Raw genomic sequence first — 8205 nt, forward strand, 5'->3', positions numbered from 1 at the left:
TCATTGATCTCAGGTTATCTTCCGCTTCTTTAATTTTCTTATCTGACTGTCTTTCTCACTTGATAAGGTCTGTTTGAGTGTCTTCAAGATCACTGATATGGTTCTCAGCTTACTCAATTCTAATCACAAATTCTGGAACCTTGTGTGTAGCTTCTGCTACTTCATCTGTTAGGATCTGTATTTCCCTTTGGTGCTTGGACTTCATCCCCTCTATTGTGAACTTCATCATTGCATCCTTATTCTGCATTGCTTCCCTCAACTCCTGTTTTACTCCAAGCAAACTTCTGAAGATTTCTTTCTGAGGCAGAGCCATGTCAGATTCTTATGTGAGCGTCATTATCTCTACTACTGTGTTTTGTCTCTCTGAGTTGTTTTTTGTTGTTGTCGAGAGTGATGTGGTTTATTGATGCTTCCTCAACCCCTTTGTAAGCCCCTTGTTTCTGGGAGACCAGGTGGCCCTGAGGTCTTTCTCTGTGTTACTGACAAGGATGCTTTCAGGGGGTTGCCTGTGAACTGCTATAGAGGTGAGTCAGATTGCCATGTAGGTAGAGTTCCTTGGTTCTTCAGTGACCAACAGTGGTAAGTTGTTTCAGTGACTCTAGCCTGACAGATCAGGTCAACAGCCCAGGGGCTTACATTTAGGTTCCAGCCCCTACTACAGTCACTGAAACAACTTATATGAATACTATCCTATTAAAAATAGCATTATACTTCAAGAGAGATTTTGAATTTTTTTATGTTAATGATGAATGTGACACAATTACCCTTGGGTTTATTATTCCCAGGATAGTAAACCATAAGATTATCCCATTCAAAATAGTTTATATCAGTCTATTTCAGTGCAATAAGTCCTAGGATAGCAATCTTTATGCATTTAATTTTGACAACTTTTTCTTACTTCATATAATTCACATTCTGATTAATGGATGTTTGCAACTGCTTCTTCTCCTTTTGAGTAACTCCTCATTAGCAAATGTAGATCTCAAAACATGGCTCCATCCATTTCATTGTGGTAGACTAATTTGAGTAGGCAGTTTTTTCAAGTAATAGTTTGAGTGCTTTGTACCGTGAAGTGCTCATCTTCAGTCACTTTATCAGATGATAGTTTGCTGCTATTTATGTTTTAAGAGACTAATCCCTTCAGAATTCAAGCAAGTATTCCTTCTTCCTAGCCTGCTTTTATTCTGGAAGATCCACTGAAACCTGTCTATCATGAAGAACCCTGATGGTATTTGAAACACCAGCAATGTACCTTCCACTATCACAGACAAGATAACTCAATAGAACAAAGTGACAGACAGGAACTTAGTAAGGGAGCTTAAACCACTTACAACACTCAGGTGCCTCTTTTGCTCACTACTACTGTTCCAATAGACAGTTCCTACATTTTTATCATAATATCAAAATTGACTGCCTGAATTTCTGACTTTAATTGCCTTCAGAAAAGTAATAACACATATTGATGTTAAATATGAAAAACAGACCTTAACATAGGAAACAACTCTGAAGCATCCAATTCATAAACTCATTAGTATTCTTAAATAGTATGAGATGACCTCAAACCCATTTGCCATTCAGGGACTTATTTTTTTTAACTTTGTATTCAGTTCCAAAATTTTGGGGGGCCGGGTCAACCTGTATACTGTTTTATTCCCCACAAGCAATTACCTGAGAGCTCAGGAAACTTTCTCTTTGAGTCCTTTTCCCACATAGCATATCTGGGCCAAAATGACTAAAATGGTCAATTGTAAATGAAGATCCATTTGGACAGATGAATGGATTCTGAGAAATAAGTATTTGCTAGGTGGACAGGGTTCAAATATGCTGAAGCTACAGCCTGCATTGTTCCAGGCTGTTATTTTTGGTCCACTGAATAACAGCTGCTGCATATGGTAGCTGTTGAATTTTTTGCTAAAGATCCACATACTGGCACAAATAGTAAATGTTTGCATGTGCTATTTTCATACATCTCCTGTGAGGCTCCATTTCCACTTTTAAATATGGATCACATATGGTAAATTGAAATAACTCTTTGTATGTAAAGCATATGTCCAAGGAGTAAACCACAGAGACATAGTCTATGGCACTGTCATGTTCCATATGCCTTCTAAATGAACTAAAATTTAATGAAAAATAATATAACCAGAACAAGGGAAAGTTTGAGTTCTTAGCTTTAATGTGATTGATTGGCAACTGGAGAGTATATGTGTATGGATAGATAGATAGATAGATAGATAGATAGATAGATAGATAGATAGATAGATAGATATTATACTATTCAAAATTTAATTCAAATGAAGAAGATACAATATTTTATTAATATGGGTAAGAATAATAAAGCATATGATTGAACAGCTACAGCAAATAAAAAAGAGAACAAATTCTCTACCATCAAATTGATTCCAAGTCATAGTGACCCTATAGGACAGAGTAGAACTACCTTTGTAGATGTCCAAGACTGTAAGTATTTATGGGAGTGTAAAGTCTCATCTTTCTCCTGAAAATGCTACAGTAAATTTGTAGTAATTAATAATAGGCAGGAACCCTGGTAGCATAGTGGTTGCGCATTAGGCTGTGATCCGCAAGGTTGCCAGTTTGAAACCACCAGCTGCTCCTCAGCTGAAAGACCAGGCTCATAAACAGTTGCAGTCTCAGAAACTAACAAGGGTAGTGCAAATTGGTCTGTAGGTTTGCTATGAGTTGTCACGGATTAGATGGAAGTGTATGAAAATTCATAACAGCTAGAAAATTCAGAAAAATAACAAACTAGAAACAAAGACTAACTCAATACCATCAAGTCAATTCCGACTTATGGCAACCTTATAAGGCACTGTAGAACTGCCCCTTTAGGTTTGTGAAACTTTAAAACTTTATGGAAGAAGACAACCTCATCTTTCTCCTGTAGAATGATGATGGATTTAAACAGCTATCATTGCAACTAGCTGATCAATTTGTAGCCCACTATAACTCAATTGTTTTGTTAGGGACACAATAGTTTCCCTAAAACTCCACAATAGGAAAAATTTAAATATTTTAGCATGTAGCAGATGTTAGACAAGATTTCAATAGATGTTTTTTTGTTCAGTTGGATTGGTACCACTTGTAGACAAATGAACATAAGGTAAGATGGAAATGTTTCCTATGAGACTCAAGTAAATTCTTACTCATAGCCACCCTATGAAAGAGTAGAACTGTCCTTGTTTGTTTCTGAGACTGTAAATCGTTACAACACTAGAAACAGTCATTTTTCTCCTTTGGATATGGTGGCAGTTTTGAGCTGCTGTCCATGAAATTACCAGCTGTATTAGGCCAGGTTGACTAGAGAAACAAATTCCATTATACTCACATATGTATAAGAGAGAGCTTTATATGAGAAGCCATTGTATATTAGGAAAACACCCCAACCCAGTCCAGATGAAGTCCATAAGTTTAATACTAGTATAGAAATCCCTCTTCAAACTCATGCAGCCACAAGCAATGATGCAGAATGGAGGGAGATTGCAGACCGGTGGGTGTAGTCTTGTGGATCCAATGGTGGTGGATGCAACTCCAGGGGTCTGACATGTCTCTGAGTTGCTCCCCAGCAGGAAGGAGAAGCAGAGAGAGAGAAATAGAGTGTTGCACCTCCAGGGAGAAAGAGAGGAGGCTGGCTCAGAAGGCCCACATGTTCCTACGGGAGCCATGTAGGCACAGAAAACCTAATTATAACACCAGCCCACTGCCTAAATCACTACACCACCAGAGCTCCTTTTAGCCTATCAGAAGATTTCAAAAAGAGTATAGGAGTTGACTTGCTCATGAATCAGAAATCTTTGGGCCCCTCTGATCCTCCCAGTGTTATTTTACACTGGTAAATGTGTTCCCTAATGTTTTCTTCTTCACTGAGTTATTGAGTAAATTCAGAGAAGCTGAATTTTTTTTCATGTTTCTGCCATCCATACATAGTTGATATGTAACAGTTTGCCCCCATGATTCTGAAGCATTATAAGATCCTGCAAATAAATAAAAGTATAAAAGTTAAAATATGTTTACCCCTGTATTGTTTGCTCTTTTTGTTTTGGTTTCCTACTGACTTTCTTTCTCTATCTCCTTTTTTAAGTTTGTTTTTTTAAAAACTGCTAGTGGTTCATGTAATAACACTGAGTAAAATAAAATATTTAATTAACTAGACCCTTTATCCCAAATCATTAGCTGCTTTTTCTTGTAATTCAGTTACATAAAAACAACTTATACCTTACAGCAAACGAAGCTTACTCTTGTCTTCTCTAGTATTCAAAACAATGAAGCAGTGGCTGGCTAAGGTTATATCTTCATTGTTCACAAAATTTTCTTCCTGAATTGTTACTTCATTTTATATTTTTCAATTAATCATTTTTTTCTTTTGTGAAATTATTTTTCAGCATCGTTCACAATCATTTTTAGCATCTGCAAAAATGATTAAATAACTTCTTTATATATGTATTTTCAAGATAAATCATAGTAATAAGTTCCCTAATGTTGAACCATCCTTGCATTCCTGTAATGATTTATACTTGTTTTAATATACATCTTATCTGAATTATGATCGATCTATTATGAATATTTAATGTATATTTATAAATGAGATCAATCTTATTTGTCATTTTAGCAAAATATTTACTGGTTTTTAATCAAAGATATAATGTTTATAAAGAATTGTAGTATATTTAACTTTCATTTTGTATATGTTGGAACAAATTAAATAGCATTTAAAGTTATAAAGTTCCCCTGAGTAAATATCTCATGGAGTCTTTGGCTATGCAAGGGTTGAGCACTATATTACTAATTAAAAGGTTTTAGGTTCAAACTCACCTAGAGGCACCTCAGAAGATAGGCTTCCAACACCTGATTGGCTTCCAAGGCCTCTCAATTTTGGAAACTATGAAACAGTTCTATTCTGCACACATGGAGTTGTGAGTGCGAACTTACTTGACAGCAATTAAGAACAATGACAAAAATCATCAACAAATGAGACTTTTGAGTAGGAGCTTCTTGATAGCTTTCAACATACTTAATATGGAAATAGGCTAATTTGAATCATTATTCACAGTCAGTTTAATGAGTTGTTTTTTCTAAGAAATTATCCTTTTCATTTGGGCTTTCAAATTTACATGATTAGGAAAATTGATCTTTAAAGAATTGCTCAGAATTTACTTTATTTCTGTGTTTATATATCCATGTACATTCTTATTTTATATGATTGCCCTTCTTAAAATTATAAGTCTTCATTCAGAGTGGAGTGATTTTCCTGTTCTGGAAATAGATTGTTGGTTTTGAATAGCCTACTTTATCGAGGATAGAAACCAATGAATCTATCCATTTGAAGTATTGTTGAAGACGATTGAATATACCATGAACTACCAGAAGAAATGAATCAATCTTGAAAGAGGTATGAATAGAATTCTCCTTGAAAGTACGGATGGTGAGGTTTCATCCACATACTTTGAAAATGCTGTAGGAAGAGACCAGTCCTTGAAGAAGGATTTTATGTTTAGTGAAGTAGATTAAAAACCCACTATCATCGAGTTGATTCCAACTCGTACAGGGTAGAACTTCTCCTGGGGGTTTCTGAGACTGTAAGTGTCTATGGCAATAGAAACCTTCATCTTTCTCCTGGGGAGTAAGTAGCTGGTGGATTTGAACTGTTGCCATTAGCAATCCAGTGGTAACTAACCCATTACATCACCAAAAAAAATTAGGAAACACTCTGAGATGGGTTCACACAAGAGCAGCAATAATGAACTCAAACATAATACCAGTCTTGAAGATGACAGGATATATTTCATTCTGTTGTACATAGCCTGACACTGAGTCACAGCCGACTCATAAAATTTTCCATTTACTTTCCATCCTAAATCTTTTAAATCGACAGTTTCTACTGTTTATACAAGTTTTAAAAATCGTTGTTTTTATTTATTGTTATTTAAAATTACTTATTTTGTTTTCTTTCCATTTATGATTGTTTATCTACACTTTTGAGTTTGATACTTAATTTTCTTGACCCTGTGTTTTCTTGTTTTGATTATTTTTAACTTCTTTATTGGGATGTCAGTGAAAGCTAACAGAGCAAGTTGGCTTTGAATTAAAAAAAATCATGGACATTTTGTTAAATATCATTGGTTGTAATCGCATCAGTGTGACAACATTCTTTCCACTTTCTCCCTGCATTTGCTGTTTCCATTAGTTCTTCTTTCCTATCTGTTCAACCTTCTGGCATTAATTCCTGGGAAAATGCTGCACTTTTGATCTCAAAAATGGTTGATAGTGTTGATGTTCTTGCACCAAATAGCACTGTCTATGATTATGAGCCCAAAGGCCCAGTAGCCAATTCCCTGAAGGTATGAGGTTATGGTTAATAAATTTTCATAACTTTACCCCCAACATGTTCTAATATATATGTGTTCTAATATATTATAACACGTATAAATACCCCACCCATAACCCCACTGCCACTGGGTCAATATTGACTCATAATAAACCTAAGGAACAGAGATGAACTGCTCTCTAGGCTTTTCAGGACTGTAAATCTTTACTTAATCAGGCAATTTCATACTTCTACCTCAGAGCAGTTGTTAGGTATGAAACCCCCCACCCTCACCCCCACCCCTTTGTTATTAGCTGCCCAATGCCTAAACCATAGCACAACCAGGGATCTTTGCACATATGTAAGAATACATATGTAGAAATCTTCTCTGTCCAAACTAAATTGTGAATATAGTCTGCTCATATTCCCATCCCTGTTCAGGTTGAGTGTCTGTGTATGTATGTACATCAGATTGCTGTTATTAGAGGATTAGGTATACACTGGTATATACCTTTGTTGTTGTGTTAGTCTGGGTTGACTAGAGAAACAAATTCATAGACACTCGTGTACAAGAAAGAACTTTATATGAAGAGTAATTATACATTAAGAAAACATCCCAGCCCAGTCCAGATCAAGTTCATAAATCTAATATTAGCCCTTATGTCCTATGATAATCTATAAATTCATCTTCAGACTCACGCAAATTGTGCAATGATGCCAAACGCAGGAAGATCACAGGCCAGTGGGTGGAAAATCTTTTGGATTTAGTGGTGGTAGAAGCATCTCAGTCCTGGCAGGGGTCTCCATGTGGTTCCTCCAGTTCCAGGGCTCTGACTGCCATCATCATAGCTCCATGTGGCTTGTCAACAGGAATGTCTCTCAGGGAGAGGAAGCAGAGAGTATCTGTGTGTATGTGGCCTCCAATGAGCTATTTATCTCCATAGTGCCTCCAAATGAGTTCATCAAGCTGCAACCTGATTGACAGGCTAAACTTCACCCCTTTATTCTTAAAAGTCTCAAGTTTACACCAGATTATGTAACTACCACAGTTGTCTTTAACCCTTAGGTTACTCCTAGTGTCTCCCTTTGCCCTGATAATTTTATGCTGACTTCTCCCACTCAATTATGTGCCTACCTTCTAGTTAGTTATTGGTCTTCTGACACCTTGTAATCCTTAAAGAATATTTCTTCCCATGTGTAAATGTTTCTTGACTTTTTACCATAGTGGTCTCCTACAATGTCTGTATTTTTGTAATTGACTTATTGGATTTGGAATAGTGTCTTCCAGGTTCACCCATTTTATGACATTATGTTTTGATAATTCATTGTTCTTTAAATATGCACAATATTCCATTGTGTATGTGTACCTTAGTTTGTTTATTCATTCATGCATTCATGGCCATTTAGTCGCCCCCCCCCATCTTTTTGACATTGTGAATAATGCTGCTATGAATATATATGTGCATATATGTGTTCATGCTACAGCTCTTATTTCTCTAGACTATCTAGTGAGTAGTGGTATTGCTGGATCCGAATCATAGTCAATTAAGCATAGTCCTAGCCACAATTTCTTAGGTGATATATTATAATTCTTGAATCTATACTTGTGGCTATAATGTCATTTGGGAGGGTATTCTTTACTATGCTAATGTCCAGAATTAGGGTCAGATTAAGATTACTGGTAGAGGGTGTGAAGTAAGTCATACCCTTTGTTTCTTTGGGGACGTCTTTAAGACTACTGACTAGAGGGAGTGACTCAAGACACTACTTTCCTTGGCATATATATGTTGGAGTTCTGATACACATCACCTGGAAAACTATACATCTACTTTCTAACTGAGCTTTGGTAGAAGCAAGATGGGTTGTGACTTTCAGACATTTTG

Source organism: Echinops telfairi, unplaced genomic scaffold (genome assembly GCF_000313985.2).
Source record: "Echinops telfairi isolate 266 unplaced genomic scaffold, ASM31398v2 ScPeMD7_49;HRSCAF=173, whole genome shotgun sequence".
NCBI classification, from domain to species: Eukaryota; Metazoa; Chordata; class Mammalia; order Afrosoricida; family Tenrecidae; genus Echinops; species Echinops telfairi.